At 45.5% G+C, this 18,326-nt stretch overlaps 1 protein-coding gene across 1 annotated transcript in view; it reads right to left on the bottom strand.

Annotated features, from left to right (window-relative positions):
- LOC128697923 (uncharacterized) overlaps positions 1-1,797 on the bottom strand; it is a 651,973-nt gene extending 650,176 nt beyond the window's left edge. Inside the window, exon 1 of the mRNA XM_070099541.1 lies at positions 1,764-1,797. The gene's annotated coding sequence lies outside the window, so the exon portion shown is untranslated. The remainder of the gene's footprint in view (positions 1-1,763) is intronic.
- Between the last annotated feature and the right edge of the window lie 16,529 nt (positions 1,798-18,326).

Below are 18,326 nucleotides of genomic sequence, written 5' to 3' on the forward strand. Positions count from 1 at the left end.
ATGAACTGCAGATGCACTATCCTAGTCATCTCCTAGGTATGTACTATCCTAGTTATATATATCCAGGGAGTTGATGCCTGATATTCTGGTTTAACTATACTTCTCTCTTCCTAACTTCCCTTCTATTTTTAACCCAGAGCTTGAGTGCACCGCACTTCTCTCATACTATTTTGCTTGTGTACACTCCCACCCCTGTTCTAGGTGTATTCACCTAATTGTGCATGTTGGGTCGAATCTCTAACACTCGGCCGCCGTCTAAAATTTCAAATTTTGCTACCTGGAGTCTACCGGGAGGGAGTTTCCAGGGTCAACGCCCCGCGGCCCGGTCCAGGACCGGGCATTTATTTGTCCCTCCACCCATATCCGACTGTTTCTTGAATGTATTCCCGCCATCTTGCCCTTTTACTGTTGCTGTGGTGTCAGTACTACTGGTGTGGTGTCAGTACTGTTGGTGGTGACAGCACTGATGCTGTAGTGTCAGTATTGTTGGCGTCAGCACTGATGCTGTAGTGTCAGTATTGGTATCAGCACTGATGCTGTAGCGCCAGTATTGTTGGTGTCAGCACTGATGCTGTAGTGTCAGTATTGTTGGTGTCAGCACTGATGCTGTAGTGTCAGTATTGCTGGTGTCAGCACTGATGCTGTAGTGTCAGTACTGTTGGTGTCAGCACTGCTGTAGTGTCAGTACTGATGCTGTAGTGTCAGTATTGTGGGGTCAGCACTGATGCTGTAGTGTCAGTACTGTTGGTGTCAGCACTGATGCTGTAGTGTTAGTATTGTGGTGTCAGCACTGATGCTGTAGTGTCAGTACTGTTGGTGTCAGCACTGATGCTGTAGTGTCAGTACTGTTGGTGTCAGCATTAATGCTGTAGTGTCAGTATTGTGGTATCAGCACTGATGCTGTAGTGTCAGTACTGTTGGTGTCAGCATTAATGCTGTAGTGTCAGTATTGTGGTATCAGCACTGATGCTGTAGTGTCAGTACTGTTGGTGTCAGCATTAATGCTGTAGTCAGTATTGTGGTATCAGCACTGATGCTGTAGTGTCAGTACTGTTGGTGTCAGCATTAATGCTGTAGTGTCAGTACTGTTGGTGCCAGCATTAATGCTGTAGTGTCAGTACTGTTGGTGTCAGCATTAATGCTGTAGTGTCAGTATTGTGGTATCAGCACTGATGCTGTAGTGTCAGTACTGTTGGTGTCAGCATTAATGCTGTAGTGTCAGTATTGTGGTATCAGCACTGATGCTGTAGTGTCAGTACTGTTGGTGTCAGCATTAATGCTGTAGTGTCAGTATTGTGGTATCAGCACTGATGCTGTAGTGTCAGTACTGTTGGTGTCAGCATTAATGCTGTAGTGTCAGTATTGTGGTATCAGCACTGATGCTGTAGTGTCAGTACCTCAGATGAACGTCAGAATGGTAACATAAGTATTTATGCTGCAGCTGGAGTAGAATAGTCACACAATACAACAAAAACCTAACATACATAAAATCCAACACAAAACCAATGGAAAAAAATAAACTTACAAAAAAAAATCTTAAACGGCAACTTAAAATCTCCGGTTAAAAAAGTTTTGGCGGCTAAAAGTTTTAACTGCGTCAAACTTAATTTGACTAAGCTTGAGAGCAAGGAAAACACACCTTGTGTTAATAACTAGACTACAGGTGCTTACTTAAAACTAATATCCAAAGGGGCACTGAATTTGAAAGTGTTAGAGGGTGTAGTGAAAGTTAAGAGAGACGGAGCGCAGAGAAGACCTCCTACCTGGTGGCCGGCTGGACCAAGACTGAACCTGCCAGCTGCCAACCAGACCTTTCATCTGACTACGATGTTGTTGCCACTTGATCTCTTCAATAATACATGCATTTCTGTCGCTGCGCTCTCTGAGGAAGGTATCCCATTGTTTACATAAGAACATTAGAAAGGAGGAACACTGCAGCAGGCCTATTGGCCCATACTAGGCACGTCTTACTCAATACTAGGCAGGGCCTTCTCAAGCCCAAACCCAATATCAAAAATATTTGCCCAACCCATTTTCGATGCTGCCCAATGAATAAGCCTTGATATGAACGTAAGTGTTGTTGAAAATAGTATAAAATACCGACAACTTGAAGAGGCACGTAAGTTCCCCCGTCTTCTAATAACATGTTCATTTTCCACTATAATTTACCTTGTCCATAATTATTATCGCATTGTTTGTGTCGTAAGGTGAAGTCTAGGATCTTTCCTTAATTCATGGTATAATTTAACAAATCTTTGTTCCCTTTGTATTTGACTGAAGGAGTCTACTATGTAGGAGAAATATTTCGTCAATAAAGACACTCACACCTCGGTATGATCCATTACCTGTGTCAATATAGAGTAGGAATTAGTATATTAGTCTGCCCGAAATGCCTAGGCATACTAGTGGCCTTCTTTATAATAAGTATTTTATAATATGCAATAATATTTTATAATATTTAAACCCCACATTATAATATCAACACAGAAATAAAGAACTTTAACTTTTTTTAAATATTTTTTTTAAGTCATCTTACAGAAAACACCTGACACTGCTGTGCAGGGTTGCCAGGCTGTGCAGGGTTGCCAGGCTGTGTAAGGGTTGCCAGGCTAAGTTGTCAGTTCACCATCCTTTAATAGACTGTCCTGTCTATCAGCAGTCATGCAGAATTCACATCCGATATCTCCACAGTCCTACTGCACTTAATTTAATATCTGTATTATGCACCTCATAACCATCCTGTGGGTGGTAGTCAGATTACAGAGGCACATAACGGGTCCAGGAACTGTACCTCAACATTACAGAGACACATAGCGGAACCAGGAACTGTACCTCAACATCACAGAGACACATAACGGAACCAGGAACTGTACCTCAACATCACAGAGGCACATAACGGAACCAGGAACTGTACCTCAACATCACAGAGACACATAACGGAACCAGGAACTGTACCTCGACATCACAGAGGCACATAACGGAACCAGGAACTGTACCTCAACATCACAGACACATAACGGAACCAGGAACTGTACCTCAACATCACAGAGGCACATAACGGAACCAGGAACTGTACCTCAGCATCACAGAGGCACATAACGGAACCAGGAACTGTACCTCAACATCACAGAGGCACATAACGGAACTAGGAACTGTACCTCAACATCACAGAGGCACATAACGGAACCAGGAACTGTACCTCAACATCACAGAGGCACATAACGGAACCAGGAACTGTACCTCAACATCACAGACACATAACGGAACCAGGAACTGTACCTCAACATCACAGAGGCACATAACGGAACCAGGAACTGTACCTCAGCATCACAGAGGCACATAACGGAACCAGGAACTGTACCTCAACATCACAGAGGCACATAACGGAACCAGGAACTGTACCTCAACATCACAGAGACACATAACGGAACCAGGAACTGTACCTCAACATCACAGAGGCACATAACGGAACCAGGAACTGTACCTCAGCATCACAGAGGCACATAACGGAACCAGGAACTGTACCTCAACATCACAGAGGCACATAACGGAACCAGGAACTGTACCTCAACATTACAGAGGCACATAACGGGTCCAGGAACTGTACCTCAACATTACAGAGGCACATAACGGGTCCAGGAACTGTACCTCAACATTACAGAGGCACATATCGGGTCCAGGAACTGTACCTCAACATTACAGAGGTATATAACGGGTCCAGGAACTGTACCTCAACATTACAGAGGCACATAACGGGTCCAGGAACTGTACCTCAACATTACAGAGGCACATAACGGGTCCAGGAACTGTACCTCAACATTACAGAGGCACATAACGGGTCCAGGAATTGTACCTCAACATCACAGAGGCACATAACGGGTCCAGGAACTGTACCTCAACATTACAGAGGCACATAACGGGTCCAGGAACTGTACCTCAACATTACAGAGGCACATAACGGGTCCAGGAACTGTACCTCAACATTACAGAGGCGCATAACGGGTCCAGGAACTGTACCTCAGCATCACAGAGGCACATAACGGGTCCAGGAACTGTACCTCAACATTACAGAGGCACATAACGGGTCCAGGAACTGTACCTCAACATTACAAAGGCACATAACGGGTCCAGGAACTGTACCTCAACATTACAGAGGCACATAACGGGTCCAGGAACTGTACCTCAACATTACAGAGGCACATAACGGGTCCAGGAACTGTACCTCAGCATCACAGAGGCACATAACGGGTCCAGGAACTGTACCTCAACATCACAGAGGCACATAACGGAACCAGGAACTGTACCTCAGCATCACAGAGGCACATAACGGGTCCAGGAACTGTACCTCAACATTACAGAGGCACATAACGGGTCCAGGAACTGTACCTCAACATTACAGAGGCACATAACGGGTCCAGGAACTGTACCTCAACATTACAGAGGCACATAACGGGTCCAGGAACTGTACCTCAACATTACAGAGGCACATAACGGGTCCAGGAACTGTACCTCAACATTACAGAGGCACATAACGGGTCCAGGAACTGTACCTCAACATTACAGAGGCACATAACGGGTCCAGGAACTGTACCTCAACATTACAGAGGCACATAACGGGTCCAGGAACTGTACCTCAACATTACAGAGGCACATAACGGGTCCAGGAACTGTACCACAAAGTTTTGAACACTGAACAAGTTACAATAGTAATGAACTCTTTACATGTTTATATCTGGTTACAATTGTAATGAGTTATTTATGCAGACATCAATGAAGTCACAAAAATGTTACAATGTAAGTCTGAATTATTTATATTACCTTATATTTTAGTAAGGTGTGCTGAAAGTTAAACAAATTTAAATGGTTATGCATTATTTACAACAGGCAAAGTCAGGGTATTTCTAAGGAATATTAGTAATATAACTGAATAAAATACTCTGATATTTCTTGAACATTTGTAAGTGACTTGTTTCTGAATTCATAAATTTGATCACATTCCGGCACATAACGACGCAACTTGTGACAATAATTGTCCACCTGGCCAAGTTTACATTTAGTTTTGTCTCCATCAGCAGGTGACGTAACCTGTCAGAGATGCTAGTGACCCGGTCAGAGTCTGGTAATTTGGTTGGATGCACAATGGACATGTGTTTCCTGCATGATGGAATGATGACTGACTGTTGTCAGTCTCCCCCAGTCTCGTCACTGAAGTTCACCTGAAGTTCTTTTCATATTGTTCTTAAACTGCTAACAATAATACGAAAAGAACTTCAAATGAACTTCACTGGCTTGACCTCCTTTAACGCAGACACTCTGACCTTTTAACAGAAACTAACTTATTGCACCAGCTTTCATTATCTTATACTTTTAACACTGTCCACTACCTCCACTAACACTTACTCGTGTATACTCCTGCCCAACACTAGTCTCTGGCCTTCATATATTCCCTCTTAAGGACATCCCACCCTGCAGCGCTCTATGACCATTTTGGGATTAGCGCTTAGTTTGATTATATATTGATTAGTTAGATTTGATATTGTCATCATCAACTTTGCAGCCAATGGGAAAAATAGTGGTCTCATTTAGTCCACAATAAATTACTTTCTGTCAAACCATCTTCTTACGACCACTGTTGTTGCACCTGGGAGACTACACTCTCGCCTCAGTACTGAACACACAACTTACTCATGGATACATCTGTGGTAAAATGCCCAGCACCGCACTGAGGGGACAGTCAGATTCCAGTGTCAGTTCATCATAGTTTAATTGATCGTCCTGTGTCAATGGGAGTGAAGAATTCACTTCCGACGTCTCCACCCCAACACACACACTGACCTAACAGGTCTCCACCACCTCAGCAAACACTTACTGACCTCCTAACACGTCTCCACCACCTCAATACACACTTACTGACCTCCTCACACGTCTCCACCACCTCAGCACACACTGACCTCCTCACACGTCTCCACCACCTCACACACTGACCTCCTCACACGTCTCCACCACCTCAACACACACTGACCTCCTCACACGTCTCCACTACCTCAACACACATTGACCTCCCCACACGTCTCCACCACCTCAACACACACTTACTGACCTCCTCTCACGTCTCCACCACCTCAACACACACTTATTGACCTCCTCACACGTCTCCACCACCTCAACACGCACTTATTGACCTCCTCACACGTCTCCACCACCTCAACAAACACTTACTGACCTCCTCTCACGTCTCCACCACCTCAACAAACACTTACTGACCTCCTCTCACGTCTCCACCGCCTCAACACACTTACTGACCTCCTCTCACGTGTCCATCACCTCAACACACACTTACTGACCTCCTCACTGAAAGTTCCATCTTTGACGCAGGTTCTCCTTGACTTCTTTCTTCTTCTTTCAACATACCAGCCATATCCCACCGAGATAGGGTGGCCCAAATGAAAAAACTAAAGTTTCTCCTTTTATATTTAGTAATATATACAGGAGAAGGGGTTACTAGCCCCTTGCTCCCGGCATTTTAGTCGCCTCTTACGACACGCATGGCTTACAGAGGAAGAATTCTGTTCCACTTCCCCATGGAGATAAGAGGAAATAAACAAGAACAAGAATTAGAAAGAAAATAGAAGAAAACCCAGAGGGGTGTGTATATATATGCTTGTACACGTATGTGTAGTGTATGTGTTAGGTGGCCCGGTGGTCTGGTGGCTAAAGCTCCCGCTTCACACACGGAGGGCCCGGGTTCGATTCCCGGGGGGTGGAAATTCCGACACGTTTCCTTACACCTATTGTCCTGTTCACCTAGCAGCAAATAGGTACCTGGGTGTTAGTCGACTGGTGTGGGTCGCATCCTGGGGGACAAGATTAAGGACCCCAATGGAAATAAGTTAGACAGTCCTCGATGACGCACTGACTTTCTTGGGTTATCCTGGGTGGCTAACCCTCCGGGGTTAAAAATCCGAACGAAATCTTATCTTATCTTATCTTACCTAAGTGTAAGTAGAAGTGGCAAGACATACCTGTAATTTTGCATATTTATGAGACAGACAAAAGACACCAGCAATCCTACCATCATGTAAAACAATTACAGGCTTTCGTTTTACACTCACTTGCCAGGACGGTAGTACCTCCCTGGGCGGTTGCTGTCTACCAACCTACTACCTACTTCTCCTTGACTTATGAACATAAATTAACTTGTTACACTGTGACTACTTTTCTTCTTGCACTCTCCCCCCACTAACACTTATCTTCACACACACACTGAGGTGTGATCCATGTGTAGTAGGAGGTGTGGTCCATGTGTCGTAGAAGGTGTGGTCCATGTGTAATGGGAGGTGTGGTTCATGTGTAGTGGGAGGTGTGGTTCATGTGTAGTAGGTGTAGTTCAAGTGTAGTGGGAGGTGTGGTCCATGTGTAGTGGGAGGTGTGGTCCATGTTTAGTGGGAGGTGTGGTCATGTGTAGTGGGAGGTGTGGTCCATGTGTAGTGGGAGGTGTGGTCCATGTGTAGTGGGAGATGTGGTCCATGTATAGTGGGAGGTGTGGTCCATGTGTAGTGGGAGGTGTGGCCCATGTGTAGTGGGAGGTGTGGTCCATGTGTAGTGGGAGGTGTGGTCCATGTGTAGTGGGAGGTGTGAAGCCAAACTTAGACGCATAAAGGTAACATAACTGTACCCATCAGGGAGGTCTGACTGCGAACAGCAGGTCTTCAGAGTTGTCCTACATGCAGAAAGAGACAAATAAGGTGGTACGGTGAAGGGACAGAGGCATCCCTGCATGATTGTTTTGGAATGGTAGTAATGCTGTGTGTTTCCACTGGGCAGGAAATTTGCCCGACGCCCAGCTCCTCTTAAAGATCTCTAATATGGAATCACGATTATTTTGTAAGAGATGTGAGAGAAGGATATTGTAGATTAAATCATTAGCGTGGTACTAAACTGTGTTGAACATGAAAGTGCTCTTGGTGCATGAAATCTTGCAAGACCCAAGCAAAGGGGCAGCCGGATATGACAAGAAGTCCTAGCAGGCGGTTTTATATCTGGGGCATGAGTGAGACAAAGATAGTGGTGAAATGACGTGCAGGGATTACTCGGTCTATAGGACCTATCCATCATCGCACTGTGGGTATGTAGGTATTGTATTCCTGTCTGATATGCGTTTAGAGGCCCAGGAATGGTCAGATGGATCTGAAAATAATAGAGAGGAACCAAAGAACCCAGGACGCAAGAGGTGGTAAGAGCAGTGTTTACCACCGAGCTGCTGTATCATTATCATGGTGATATAAGAGTCAAGTCGCCTGTGATGCTCATCTTAGCTTATGTAGCCATGTTAGTCTACAAACCGCGGAACGAGTGAAGTTTGAGCCCATGGCAAGTGAGTTCAAAAACTCCAGGTCAGTGCGTGAGCCACTCGGTCAGCTGGCTGGAGTTTTAGGACTCACTTGACATAGGTTCCAAACCCCACCCGTTCCGTGGTTTGTTTGCAGTTATATTATTACGAATTTGTGACTCATGCTAGTCTAGGATGGTGAACTCTTGGTTTACACTTTTCTGACCGTCAAGGTTCTGTATGTCAGTGTATAGCAGCCCATCTGCTGCTACTAATCTCGACTCAGTGTTTGAACTCTGCTCCTGTATTTATTCAAACTGTGGAAGGCTAATTGGAGAAAGGTGTTTCTGAAATTTATTCCATCCTTCCTTGGTGAGGAACTTTCCGGGACGCGCTAATGCTGGAATGGCAACCAGAGGAGAGTTTAGGAAGAGAGCTGGATAATGGTCACTCCCTATGTATGGCCCAATCATGACAGACGTCGGTGTGAAACAACCAGATCCTAAATATGTCTATTGTAGCATGGCTGCCTGTCTTTGAATCTACTCGTGAGCACAAAATCTGGAGGGTAGAAGTGAGAGGATAGGAGAGGAAAGAAGATATTGGAAAAGTGATTACCCCGAAATATTTTGTAAGCTCATTGGAAGGGAATGCTTCCAGCGTTGGTGGTGTGCATTATGATCACCCATCAGAGATGACTGATCCTACTGAAGGAAGTAATGCTCAAATTTATCTTTTTGTTTGTCAAGGCAAGAGTTATATATTAAGAGGACTGTGCATCAGGTGCCTCTACTTTCTTTTCTCACTGCGAATATTTTCAAAAGACCTCCTTGGTACCGCCTGAGAGGAAGGTGCCTTCAAGAGCTCTCCTTGGTACCACCTGAGAGGAAGGTGCCTTCAAGAGCTCTCCTGGGTACCACCTGAGAGGAAGGTGCCTTCAAGAGCTCTCCTGGGTACCGCCTGAAAGGAAGGTGCCTTCAAGAGCTCTCCTTGGTACCGCCTGAGAGGAAGGTGCCTTCAAGAGCTCTCCTTGGTACCACCTGAGAGGAAGGTGCCTTCAAGAGCTCTCCTGGGTACCACCTGAGAGGAAGGTGCCTTCAAGAGCTCTCCTGGGTACCGCCTGAAAGGAAGGTGCCTTCAAGAGCTCTCCTTGGTACCGCCTGAAAGGAAGGTGCCTTCAAGAGCTCTCCTTGGTACCGCCTGAGAGGAAGGTGCCTTCAAGAGCTCTCCTTGGTACCGCCTGAGAGGAAGGTGCCTTCAAGAACTCTCCTTGGTACCGCCTGAGAGGAAGGTGCCTTCAAGAACTCTCCTTGGTACCGCCTGAGAGGAAAGTGCCTTCAAGAACTCTCCTTGGTACCGCCTGAGAGGAAGGTGCCTTCAAGAACTCTCCTTGGTACCGCCTGAGAGGAAGGTGCCTTCAAGGACTCTCCTTGGTACCGCCTGAGAGGAAGGTGCCTTCAAGAACTCTCCTTGGTACCGCCTTCAAGCAAAGATGACCACACAAGTATGGCGAGGACCCCCCCCCTCCTTGTCTGCTTCATAAAGTGTATATCCCAGCAGAACTAAGTAAGGGGTGACGAGCACCGAGTCGTGTCTCACAAACTCCTGAAGTTATTGGATTTACGTCCGAGAGGAGCACCTGGAAGTCTCAACGTTCTGATAAGAGGGAACCAACATTCCAAAACATAAATTGCTCTGTGAAGGGAATCAACATGAAAATGATAAACACTGTAAAAGACAAGGAAGGAAAGTAGTATATAGAAGATGAAGGGAAAGGGAGGCCCCGAGAAGTAATACAATAATGTGTTTGCAAGGAGGTAATACAATATTGTGTATCTAATTGTGATACAAAAGTAACTTGATCAGTGAGGGAAACTGATTTTCATTTGAATGGATTTAGAGACAGGCTTGGATTATCTATATGCGCTCTGATTTTCCTGATGAGCTCATTCATTCCCTCCAGTTTTTCTGCATTTTTATTTAGAGGTTAACACGGGGCTCCATGTTAAAGCTGAAGTCTGGTAAACATTGTCTACATTACTGAGATGTGATAGTCTAGAAAACCCAAAATAAAACACTTCTGTAACATTTGGGAATCTTTACTAATAAAGCGTTTCGTCAGTCAGTGGCTTCTTCAGTCCAATGCAGAGAAGAATGGAGGAAGATGATGAGGAGAATGAGGTAATCAGTCCCTCAGCCATGAGTCGTCTTCAGACTGAAGATATTAACTCCAAGATGACGGACTGATTGCCTCATTGTTGAGGAGAATGATTGCCTCAACATATTCCACTGTTCTTCTCTGTATTGGACTGAAGAAGCCACTGACTGGCCAAACATTTCCTCAATAAAGATTCAAAAATGTCTCATTGTTCAAATTCAAATTCAAATTCAAAGTTTATTCTCTATAAAGATTACAATGTTGAATTTACAGAATTTGGTTGTTGTGTGGTTTACATGTAGTTAAATAATGATTACAGAGTGTACCACTAGAACGCCTAGCATGGCTAGGCATTTCGGGCAGACTTAGTTTAATTCTTTATTTTAAAATATTACAGATTATGAGGTAAGTTGGTATTATGGCTAAGTGACTAAATACTAGTTTGTGAGTTTAGCAATGTGAATGCTTTTGTTTTGGCACAGTACATAGTTTCAGTATTGGAGTATCATAGGATTCATTATTTTAAGATTGAGATTAATATTTTTGTTTATGGTCAAATGGGTGAGTGAGTGTAAGTGTGAACCACCAGGTGGTATTCGTGTAGTTAGTTGATGGGGTGTATCAGGGAGATAAGATGTTTTCTAATGGTAGTTTTGAAGGTGATGAATGTGTCTGCAGTTCTAGAGTTCTCAGGTAAGGTGTTCCAGATTTTAGGGCCTTTGACATACATTGAATTTTTGTAAAGGTTTAGTCGGACATGGGGAATGTCGTCGAGATGTTTGTGTCTGGTGTTATGCCTGTGGGTTCTGTCACAACTATCAAGAAAGCGTTTTAGGTCAAGGTTGATATTGGAGTTTAAGGTCCTGTAGATGTAGATTGCACAGTAGTAAGTGTGGATGTACTGAACAGGGAGTAAGTTTAGATCTATGAAGAGTGGGGGGGGGGTGTTGCCAGGGATGGGATTTAGTGATTATTCTTACTGCAGCTTTTTGTTGGGTTATTATTGGCTTTAGGTGTGTTGCTGCAGTTGATCCCCAAGCACAAATAGCATAGGTGAGGTATGGATAAATAAGTGAGTGGTATAGTGTGAGAAGGGCATTTTGCGGCACGTAGTATCGTATCTTGGAGAGGATCCCAACTGTTTTGGATACTTTTTTGGTTATGTGTTGGATATGGGTGCTGAAATTTAGGTTGTTGTCAAGGTATAGGCCTAGGAATTTGCCCTCATTATGTCTGGTAATTAGAGTGTTGTCGATCTTAATGTTAATTTGTGCATCTCCTGCTCTGCTACCAAACATAATATAGTAGGTTTTGTCAGTGTTAAGCGTAAGTTTATTGGCTGTCATCCAAGTCGATATTTTGATCAGCTCCTCGTTAACAATGGTGTTGAGGGTGGCAAGATTAGGGTGAGAGATGACATAAGTCGTGTCGTCAGCAAAGAGAATGGGTTTCAGGTGTTGGGATACGTTTGGAAGATCATTGATGTATATGAGGAAGAGCAGGGGACCAAGGACACTTCCCTGCGGAACTCCAGTATCAAGTGGCCGAGTTGTTGATGCTGTGTCTTTAATGGTGACATACTGATACCTATTAGTAAGGTAAGATTTGAAATAAGCAAGCGCATGGCCTCTTATACCGTAATGGTCATGTAGATGATGAGTATTATTGTGAGTATTGTTTCTGGTGATGTATAATGTTGCTAGTTGATAAATTAGACACATGTGCAACTCTTGGGTATCTTTATTGAGGAAACGTTTCGCCACACAGTGGCTTCATCAGTCCATACAAAGGAGAATCTTGATGGACTGATCAAACGTTTCCTCAATAAAGATACCCAAGAGTTGCACATGTGTCTAATTTATCAACATGTCGGTTCTCTGAACCATTGATCTACAATGTTGCTAGTTGTTGTGGTGTATAATGTTGCTAGTTGTTGTGGTGTATAATGTTGCTAGTTGTTGTGGTGTATAATGTTGCTAGTTGTTGTGGTGTATAATGTTTCTAGTTGTTGTGGTGTATAATGTTGCTAGTTGTTGTGGTGTATAATGTTGCTAGTTGTTGTGGTGTATAATGTTGCTAGTTGTTGTGGTGTATAATGTTGCTAGTTGTTGTGGTGTATAATGTTGCTAGTTGTTGTGGTGTATAATGTTGCTAGTTGTTGTGGTGTATAATGTTTCTAGTTGTTGTGGTGTATAATGTTGCTAGTTGTTGTGGTGTATAATGTTGCTAGTTGTTGTGGTGTATAATGTTGCTAGTTGTTGTGGTGTATAATGTTGCTAGTTGTTGTGGTGTATAATGTTGCTAGTTGATGTGGTGTATAATGTTGCTAGTTGTTGTGGTGTATAATGTTGCTAGCTGTAGTGTATAATGTTGCTAACTGTGATGTATAATGATGGCTACACTTGCGCTTACTGATGCTCATCACTGGAGATGCTTCTGTTCTTACATCTCAGACATCCGCTTCCCAAACACTTTAAGCTCATCGTTAACTATTGCACTTCGTTTTATCTCAAGCGTAGCTAATGTACTACAGTACTTCACATTCTTCCTAACTGAATGTTATTGTCTTCCTCCTTTACCGCTACGAGAGAGAGAGAGAGAGAGAGAGAGAGAGAGAGAGAGAGAGAGAGAGAGAGAGAGAGAGAGAGAGAGAGAGAGAGAGAGCAACAATCAGGTCCTCAACACACTCATCTATGTAAATATTACCTTCACCAAAATACAACCCGGAAAGTGAATTCCACACGAATTGGATATAATATTGTAATGACCACACACACACACACACACACACACACACACACACACACACACACACAAAGTTTTGTTCCCAAGGGAAACAGAAATAATAGGAAGACCAAGACGAGTCCTTGGTTTACCCGAAGGTGTAGGGAGGCAAAAGCTAAGTGCAACAGAGAATGGAAAAGGTGCAGGAGGCATAGGACCCAGGAAAACAAGGAGATTAGTAGAAGAGCCAGAAACGAGTATGCGCAGATAAGGAGGGAGGCCCAGAGACAGTATGAAAACGACATAGCATCGAAAGTCAAATCTGACCCGAAACTGCTGTATAGCCACATTAGGAAGAAGACAACAGTCAAGGACCAGGTGATAAGGCTGAGGAAAGAAGGTGGGGAACTCACAAGAAACGATCAAGAGGTATGTGAGGAGCTCAACACGAGATTTAAGGAAGTATTTACAGTAGAGACAGGAAGGACTCTGGGGGGACAGACCAGATGGGGACACCAACAAGGAATACACCAACAAGTGTTGGACGACATACATACAGATGAGGAGGAGGTGAAGAAACTGCTAAGGGACATCGATACCTCAAAGGCAATGGGACCGGACAACATCTCTCCATGGGTCCTTAGAGAGGGAGCAGATATGTTGTGCGTACCACTTACCACAATCTTCAACACATCCCTGGAAACTGGGCAACTACCTGAGGTATGGAAGACAGCAAATGTAGTTCCCATTTTCAAAAAAGGAGACAGAAAAGAGGCACTAAACTATAGACCTGTGTCATTGACGTGTATAGTATGCAAAATTATGGAGAAGATTATCAGGAGGAGAGTGGTGGAGCACCTGGAACGGAACAGGAGTATAAATGCCAACCAGCACGGATTCACGGAAGGCAAATCCTGTGTCACAAACCTTCTGGAGTTTTATGATAAAATAACAGAAGTAAGACAAGAGAGAGAGGGGTGGGTTGATTGCATCTTCTTGGACTGCAAGAAGGCCTTTGACACAGTTCCTCACAAGAGATTAGTGCAGAAGCTAGAGCATCAGGCGCATATAACAGGAAGGGCACTGCAATGGATCAGAGAATACCTGACAGGGAGGCAACAACGAGTCATGGTACGTAATGATGTATCACAGTGGGCACCTGTGACGAGCGGGGTCCCACAGGGGTCGGTCCTAGGACCAGTGCTATTTTTGGTATATGTGAACGACATGACGGAAGGGTTAGACTCAGAAGTGTCCCTGTTTGCAGATGATGTGAAGTTAATGAGGAGAATTAAATCTGATGAGGACCAGGCAGGACTTCAAAGAGACCTGGACAGACTGGACACCTGGTCCAGCAAATGGCTTCTCGAATTTAATCCTGCCAAATGCAAAGTCATGAAGATAGGGGAAGGGCACAGAAGACCACAGACAGAGTATAGGCTAGGTGGCCAAAGACTGCAAACCTCACTCAAGGAGAAAGATCTTGGGGTGAGTATAACACCGAGCATGTCTCCGGAAGCACACATCAATCAGATAACTGCTGCAGCATATGGGCGCCTGGCAAACCTGAGAACAGCATTCCGACACCTTAGTAAGGAATCATTCAAGACACTGTACACCGTGTATGTCAGGCCCATACTGGAGTATGCAGCACCTGTTTGGAACCCGCACTTGATAAAGCACGTCAAGAAACTAGAGAAAGTACAAAGGTTTGCAACAAGGTTAGTTCCAGAGCTAAGGGGAATGTCCTATGAAGAAAGATTAAGGGAAATCGGCCTGACGACACTGGAGGACAGGAGGGTCAGGGGAGACATGATAACGACATATAAAATACTGCGTGGAATAGACAAGGTGGACAAGGACAGGATGTTCCAGGGAGGGGACACAGAAACAAGAGGCCACAATTGGAAGTTGAAGACACAAATGAGTCAGAGAGATAGTAGGAAGTATTTCTTCAGTCATAGAGTTGTAAGGCAGTGGAATAGCCTAGAAAATGACGTAGTGGAGGCAAGAACCATACACAGTTTTAAGACGAGGTTTGATAAAGCTCATGGAGCGGGGAGAGAGAGGGTCTAGTAGCAACCGGTGAAGAGGCGGGGCCAGGAGCTAGGACTCGACCCCTGCAACCACAAATAGGTGAGTACATGTGCCTAGGACAAAATGGTAACTAACATACACACACACACACACACATGTGCCTAGGACAAAATGGTAACTAACATACACACACACACACACACACACACACACACACACACACACACACACACACACACACACACACACACACACACACACACACACACACACACACTACGTCACTCTCCAGATTGTTTCACTTCCTGACAACTCTATGGCTGAAGCATTTCTTCAACCATAGAGTTTTCAGGAAGTGGAACAATCTAGAGAGTGTAGTGGAGGCAGGATCCATACATAGCTTTCAGAAGTGGTACGATAAAGCTCTTGAAGCAGGGAGAGAGTGGACCTAGTAGCGACTAGCGAAGAGTTGGGGGCAGGAGCTGCTAACCAACCCATGCAATCACCAACAGGTGAGTACTAATAGGGGAGTACATACTTATACCGTGACATGCAACTCTATGTGTATATCCCATACTATGAAATCCATTGCTTATATCATAGATGTTGAAACACGTACAGTGTATGTTGAAATACGTCAGAAACACGTACACTGTATGTTGAAATACGTCAGAAACACGTACAGTGTATGTTGAAATACGTCAGAAACACGTACACTGTATGTTGAAATACGTCAGAAACACGTACACTGTATGTTGAAATACTTCAGAAACACGTACACTGTATGTTGAAATACGTTAGAAACACGTACACTGTATGTTGAAATACGTCAGAAACACGTACACTGTATGTTGAAATACGTCAGAAACACGTACACTGTATGTTGAAACACGTCAGAAAAACGTCTTGTACACTGTTGATACACGTCAGAAACACGTCTCGTGAACATTGTTGTTCAGCCTCGATCTCACATCTTTATCACTCTGACGTTTGTATGTCACATTAGATACAAGCACGCCCACAAACACCTCAGCAAGCACGCCCACAAGCACGCCCACAAGCACACCCACAAACACCTCAGCAAGCACGCCCACAAGCACGCCCACAAGCACGCCCACAAACACCTCAGCAAGCACGCCCACAAGCACGCCCACAAACACCTCAGCAAGCACGCCCACAAGCACGCCCACAAGCACACCCACAAGCACGCCCACAAGCACGCCCATAAGCACGCCCACAAGCACGCCCACAAGCACGCCCATAAGCACGCCCACAAGCACACCCACAAGCACGCCCATAAGCACGCCCACAAGCACGCCCACAAGCACGCCCACAAGCACGCTCACAAGCACACCCACAAGCACGCCCACAAGCACGCCCATAAGCACGCCCACAAGCACGCCCACAAACACCTCAACAAGCACGCCCACAAGCACGCCCACAAGCACGCCCACAAGCACGCCCACAAGCACGCCCACAAGCACACCCACAAGCACGCCCACAAGCACGCCCACAAGCATGCTCACAAGCACACCCACAAGCACGCCCACAAACACCTCAACAAACACGCCTACAAGCACGCCCACAAGCACACCCACAAGCACGCCCACAAGCACGCCCACAAGCACACCCACAAGCACACCCACAAGCACGCCCACAAGCACGCCCACAAGCACGCCCACAAACACCTCAACAAGCACGCCCACAAGCACACCCACCAGCACCCCCACACGCACACCCACAAGCACGCCCACAAGCACGCCCACAAGCACACCCACAAGCACACCCACAAGCACGCCCACAAGCACACCCACAAGCACGCCCACAAGCACGCCCACAAGCACCTCAACAAGCACGCCCACAAGCACACCCACAAGCACACCCACAAGCACGCCCACAAGCACGCTCACAAGCACGCTCACAAGCACGCTCACAAGCACACCCACAAGCACGCCCACAAGCACGCCCACAATCACACCCACAAGCACGCCCACAAGCACGCCCACAAGCACGCCCACAAGCACACCCACAAGCACACCCACAAGCACGCCCACAAGCACGCCCACAAGCACACCCACAACCACGCCCACAAGCACGCCCACAAGCACACCCACAAGCACACCCACAAGCACGCCCACAAGCACGCCCACAAGCACACCCACAAGCACACCCACAAGCACACCCACAAGCACGCCCACAAGCACGCCCACAAGCACACCCACAAGCACGCCCACAAGCACGCCCACAAGCACACCCACAAGCACGCCCACAAGCACGCCCACAAGCACGCCCACAAGCACGCCCACAAGCACACCCACAAGCACGCCCACAAGCACGCCCACAAGCACGCCCACAAGCACACCCACAAGCACGCCCACAAGCACGCCCACAAGCACGCCCACAAGCACGCCCACAAGCACGCCCACAAGCACGCCCACAAGCACACCTGATCGATACAACAAATTCAGCAAATGAAGACCAATCCATATGCTAATGTAAACAAATTTATAGTATTTTTGTTCAGGTTCAGAATGACTCTTGTTTCTCTCTCTCTGTCTCTCTCTCTGTCTCTCTCTGTCTCTCTCTCTCTGTTTCTCTCTCTGTCTCTCTCTCTGTCTCTCTCTGTCTCTCTCTCTGTCTCTCTCTCTGTCTCTCTCTCTGTCTCTCTCTGTCTCTGTCTCTCTATCTTTCTCTTTCTGTCTCTTTGCACAGGGTTTGACAAGGTTAGGTTAAGGATTCCTAACTTTATTGACAAGCTATTGACAAGTTAAGGATTCCTAACTTTATTAACAAGCTAAGAGCTGTTACCTATATCAGCTCATTTGAAGCATTTTAATTGTTATGAAACATACAAGTAGGAAACAGGATGAAGTTGGAGCCATCTGTGGGCCAGCATTTTCATCTGATCAACTGACTTTATCTCGTTGACATCATAATGTTGTACGAACGTGTTCCAGACTCGAGTCATCCTGGGGATAAATGATCTCAGATGAAGTGATGTTCTGGAGAAGGGTACAGCCAGAGTGAAGTTGCTGCTTTCTGCCCGTCTTGTGGTATAGAAGCTTGCTTCCCGCTGTC

The sequence above is a fragment of the Cherax quadricarinatus genome, chromosome 68 (genome assembly GCF_038502225.1).
Source record: "Cherax quadricarinatus isolate ZL_2023a chromosome 68, ASM3850222v1, whole genome shotgun sequence".
NCBI lineage: Eukaryota > Metazoa > Arthropoda > Malacostraca > Decapoda > Parastacidae > Cherax > Cherax quadricarinatus.